Source organism: Pseudophryne corroboree, chromosome 8 (genome assembly GCF_028390025.1).
Source record: "Pseudophryne corroboree isolate aPseCor3 chromosome 8, aPseCor3.hap2, whole genome shotgun sequence".
Classification (NCBI taxonomy): Eukaryota; Metazoa; Chordata; class Amphibia; order Anura; family Myobatrachidae; genus Pseudophryne; species Pseudophryne corroboree.
Window position 1 is genome coordinate 392,377,061 of NC_086451.1, and position 6,000 is coordinate 392,383,060.

Sequence of the window (6,000 nt, forward strand, 5' to 3'; positions counted from 1 at the left end):
CTGCTGCCACCGGGCATCTGCAGCAGCTTCATTCCACCCTCTATACTGCATTCACTGGCTGCTGGCCAGGCTGCGGGGAAGTTGGGTGTATGGGCTACTGGAAACCCCCCCCCATGCTTTTGCATATAAATTGCCTGACTGTGAATGAGCTGGCATTGTATGTTAGATACTGCTGCTGCTGAAGGTGATTCACCCACCCAGTGGGCTAATTCACCCACCCAGTCACGTAATCTTTAGTTTGACAAATACTTGTCCTTATTTCTGTAGTTACGTGGATGTCTGTGCAATGGAATTTTGTAGGCAAATATTAACATTTTGTTTAACTTCCTGGTACAGATGAAGAATTGCTCATACTTGGGATTGGTAAAGACCAAGAGCAGAGGCACAAAGTCTAATGTGCCCGTGGTACTGTATTCACCAGGGACCCCTGCAAGAGGGTCTGGACTTAACTGTATCCGACATGCAGTTCATGGCCCTCTGCCCAGGTTCCCTAGTATAGGTTGTTGGTGTGCTCAGAAGTATGGCTAGAAGTATGTAGTCAGCCGTACAAGGCTTAGTCAGTAGGCCGGGTCCGAAACAAATGGACAGCAAAGTAGCAGGAGAAGGCAGAACCAGGTCACAAGGAAAACCAAAGTCATACCAGGGATCATCAACACAATACCAAGGGACCAGGTGGAGATGGGTCACTAGGAATAGCTGAGGTAAGGAACAGGTAGACAGTAGCACAAGATCAGGTACACTGGAGCAACATATGAGTTTATACTCTGGAACAGGAGTACTCCCAGGAACTTCTTTTTACAGAGGCAAGTCAATCCCTGCACCAATCAGGACCTTCCTTATTCGGTGTGCCTGTCATTTAAATCTTTACACAGAGTGGTGTGTGCGTCCCCATGGCAGCCGCAGCCACCGGTGCTGTGCAGTTTCCAAATGAGAGGAAGCCTGGAGTGGAAAGCACAGCAGCAGGCACTGGGACTCCACTCCTGCTGACCATCACCGGTTGGGGCCTTAGCGCTGCCAGACCCAGTAAGTGCCGGGTTTAGCCACATATGACAAGAGATGAAATTTGGCAGTTGGAACACACAACCTCAAATAATTGTCTAAATCTAGATGATTGATCGTATTTTGGACGCAGATCTAATGCTGTCATAGCTATCGTGGCTTCAGTGATACGCTGTAAAACAGGATGGCAGCTGTCATACTTGGTTCCTCTGCAAAATGCTTGTTTCACAGTCAATTGTTGATTAAAACTATTACTCATCTTGGTACCATTCTGGAATGAAAAGTCACTTCCAGCAGCAGCAGAAACCCTGGCATGGAAGGTTTCTTCTTGGGAATAATGGATAGGGGAGGACTCGATTAGCATTTGCAAATACATTTGTAGATGCGCTCAGCTTTGCCGCCAAGCATCCTTGTTGTGGCAAAGCAGGAGAGGCTAGTGCACCCATATACTATGATGCGTGCATGCGCATATATGTACCGCCATCATAAATACATTGGGCTGTGGCTAGTCACTGTTAGGAGCAGCGGTCACGGCCGCCGCGCCTCTCTCCTTCCCTGTCCCCCGCACGGCGCCTAGCAACGCCAGGACGCCGTGCGCACGATAGCCGCCGGGTCCCTGGCAACGCAGGACGCCGTGCGTGCAGGGCCGCCGGGTGCATAGCAACGGGGACGCCACAGGTGGACCGCGTTCCCCGTTGCTAAGAATAGTTAATTAGGTTGCTCGTGCAGCAGGGCAGCTGCACGGCAACTAGTAATTAGGGTCTGGGGGCTGGTCCTGCTGGCCCTCCTGTTATTGGCCAGCAGGGCCTTTTTATGTGAGCCAGCACACTGCAGCCCCGCCGGTGATAGCTTCTTGTATGCTGTTCCTGCCTTGCAGAACTCTGTTCCTGTCAGCCGTGTTTGGTGGATCTTGCTCCCTGCCCTTTGGTACTTTGGAGGTCCGAAGCCGGTCCTGGGAATCCTTCTAGTCCTTGCGAACCTGTTTGTCATCTGGGGTTCTCGCCCGGTTTCGTGAGTAGCGGCTTCTGCCGCGTGTTGCGGCCTATGCCGCTTAGTGTTTACTTTACTGTGAATTGGTGCATTTGTGGAGGTTTCCGCTTTCACTGTCCTCCCCGGAACTCGGCGGTGCCGTGTAGGGGAGTGGACAGTGGTTTCTTTGTAGTTCTTTTTCCTTTGGCGGCATGCCGCACATACGTTTAGTTTTTAGGTAGTTTATAGCCCCTAGCGTGGTTGTTTCAGTTAGAGGTCCCCTTGTTATTACCCTGTCTCAGTTCACGCCTTATCTCTCTTTAAGACCTGAGGGGGCATCGGAGTTGGGCAGACCTAATCCGCCCTTCAAACGCGGCTGCCATGGGCCCAAGAAACCATAGTCGTTCAGGCGTGAATTGATAACATGGGTAAGACAACGGAGGTAGGGTGCTAGGGGCTATTTCCTTCCCATTTCCCAATCCCAGCATTCCGTCTTGGTGCTCAGGACTCACTTCATAAGATCTCCCCTGTCCTGAGCATCAGGATCGTAACATTATCACCGGCCCACACAGTGGTGCAAGTAGAAATATTTTCTTATGGGTACTGAGTGATGAAAATGGGCGTGGTCATGTGTTGTGATGGGGGGTGACCACATGCTGCTAGTGGGAGTGGCTACATGACACTAGCGGCGTGGCCACATGACACAGCCCCTTTTTGGGGGGATTCTGGAGGCATGGCTAAAAATATATAGTAATGCCTCCAGTATAATAGAAATATATAGTGATACCTCCAGTAAAATAGAAATATATAGTAATGCCCCCAATTTAATAACAATATATAGTAATGCCTCCATTATAACAGGAAAATACAGCCACTGTCGCACTGCCAGTAACTCTGACAAAGTGGGAGGAGCAGTCGTACTGCCAAGCACCATGGTCTTGTTGCTTTGTGGCACATTATAATTGTGGTAATGGCAAAGTGTGTGGCAGGTGGTACTGCGTACCCGCTGCCAAATTCTTAGGGGTACTCCGTACCCGAGCGTACCCGCATACTTGCACCACTGGGCCCACATAAAAAAATAAAATAAAAATAAAGGGGTTTAATTTTTTCCGTTGTATTGGTGAGCCTAGAAATTCGGCCTCATGAATCCGGCAGGTTTAGGGCCAAACCCCAGTCAGCTTTTGGTTAACCAAATACAGGAATTAACTCAGATAGTTCAGGACCTTACTCTTCGGGTGAGATCGCAGGAAGATCTTTTGCGAGCCTCCCCGAGTATGGTTCCAGAACCAAAGATGCATTTACCTGACCGTTTTTCGGGTAACCGAAAGGATTTTTTTTCATTTTAAGGAAGCTTGTAAGCTTTATTTTCGTTTAAGGCCCCGTTCCTCTGGTACTGAGTCTCAGCGGGTCGGGATTGTGATGTTTCTACTTCAGGGTGATCCACAGACCTGGGCGTTTGGGCTAAGAGCGGATGATGCTGCTTTGTTATCAGTAGACGTCTTTTTTAAATCCTTAGGCCTCTTATATGACGACCCAGATAGAGAAGCATCAGCTGAGAGTCACCTGCGTGCCCTTAAGCAAGGCAAAAATCCAGCAGAGGTGTATTGTACCGAATTTCGCCGTTGGTCGAACGACTGTGGCTGGAATGACCCGGCCCTGCGCAGTCAGTTTCGCCTCGGACTGTCGGAAGTGATTAAAGACAGTCTCCTTCAGTACCCCGCTCCTGAGACTCTAGACAAACTCATGGAGCTCGCTATTAAAATTGATCGTCGTCTCCGAGAGCGGAGGGCTGAAAGAGGAACAACTTTTAGGCCTAATCCATGTGTATATACTTTTCTTGAGGACGTCGAGGAGCCCATGCAAATGGGTCTCTCCCGGCTGTCCCCAGAGGAAAGAACCAGAAGGTTAAGTTCTGGTCTTTGTTTGTATTGTGGTGGTAAGGGACATATCGCACGTAACTGCCCGAACAAGCCGGGAAACGCTCTGACCAAGTGAATTGTGAGGGGGTTCACTTGGGTCTGCAGTTAATCTCCTCTAATAATTCTCTATTAGTTCCGGTAAAGATTTCCTTTGGCAGCCTCAGTTCGTTGGTGTCGGCCTTCGTCGACAGTGGAGCTGCAGGAAATTTTATGGATTTAGCTTGGGCTAAGGCTTTAGGCGTTCCACTGATACCCTTAGATAGACGTATCACCATGCACGGCTTGGATGGGGGTCCGCTTTCCAATGGGGTTATTACTCACCGCACACCTCCAGTATTGCTGACAGTGGGGGCCCTACATTCAGAAGAAATAGAATTTTACCTTACACATTGTCCGGCAGTTCCAGTAGTTTTGGGTCACCCCTGGCTTGCCTTTCATAATCCCACCATAGATTGGCGGTCTGGGGAGATTTCCCAATGGGGTCCTTTTTGTGTTAAGGAGTGTATTTCCCATCCTGTCCGGGTTGCGGCAGTTACCCCAGAACTTATTCCTCTGGAATATCAGGATTTTGCTGATGTGTTCTCCAAGGGTAATGCGGACGTTCTGCCTCCCCATCGGTCCTATGACTGCGCTATAGATTTAGTTCCCGGGGCCACTTTACCTAAGGGGAGATTATATGCCCTCTCCGGGCCAGAAACCACGGCTATGGATAATTATATCCAGGAAAGCCTGAAAAAAGGCTTCATTAGGCCTTCGAAATCTCCTTTGAGTGCAGGATTCTTTTTTGTTGAGAAAAAAGATGGGTCGCTCAGACCATGTATTGATTTTCGGGCTCTGAATAAAATTTCTGTAAAAAACACCTACCCTTTGCCTTTGATTTCAGTACTTTTTGATCAGTTACGCTCTACCGTTATCTTCTCAAAAATCGATCTTAGAGGAGCTTACAATCTCATCCGAATAAGATCTGGGGATGAGTGGAAGACGGCTTTCAGCACACAGTCGGGTCATTATGAATACCTGGTGATGCCCTATGGGCTGTCAAATGCTCCTGCGGTATTTCAAGACCTCATCAATGATGTTCTTCGTGACTTTCTTGGAAAGTTCGTTGTCGTTTATTTAGACGACATTTTGATTTATTCTGAGTCTATGGAACAACATATTACCCATGTGCGTCTGGTTCTTCAAAAACTACGGGAGAATCATTTATACGCAAAACTAGAGAAATGTGATTTTCACATCACGGAAGTGTCCTTCTTGGGGTATATTATTTCTCCCCAGGGATTTTTCATGGAACCGAAAAAACTCCAGGCCATCCTTAATTGGGCGCAACCCACAAATTTAAAAGCAATTCAGCGCTTTTTAGGGTTTGCAAACTATTATAGGCGGTTCTTTCATACCTTTTCTGATTTGGTCGCTCCTATAGTAGCATTGACTAAAAAAGGAGCGGACCCTTCCAATTGGTCGCCTGCAGCCGAGTCTGCCTTTCGGGCCTTAAAGCAGGCCTTTGTCTCGGCTCCTGTTCTCAGGCACCCTAACCCGGAGCTCCCCTTTATAGTCGAGGTAGATGCCTCAGAGGTTGGAGTGGGGCCTATCCTATCTCAGGAAGATCCGGAGTCTCAGGAATTACACCCTTGTGCCTTCATGTCCAGGACATTCTCCTCCGCAGAATCCAACTATGACGTTGGTAATCGAGAATTGCTGGCAGTTAAATGGGCTTTCGAGGAGTTGAGGCATTGGCTGGAGGAAGCTAGGCATACTATTACAGTGTTTACTGACCATAAGAACCTGCAGTATATTGAGTCAGCTAAATGGCTTAATGCTCGGCAGGCACGTTGGGCATTGTTTTTTACTCGTTTCAGGTTTATTATCACCTTCAGGCCCGGTTCCAAAAATACTAAAGCTGATGCCCTGTCACGTTGTTTTCTTCCGGTTCACAATAACCATCCTGCTACTACCCCCATAGTTCCATCATCTGTCATCCGGGCAGGCCTCACACAGGATTTATTTACTCAGTTAGTCCTGCTTCAACAGCAGGCTCCTAAACCGACTCCTGCTGATCGTCTCTTTGTCCCTGAATTTCTGAGAGGCACTGTTTTAGCTGAGTTTCATGACA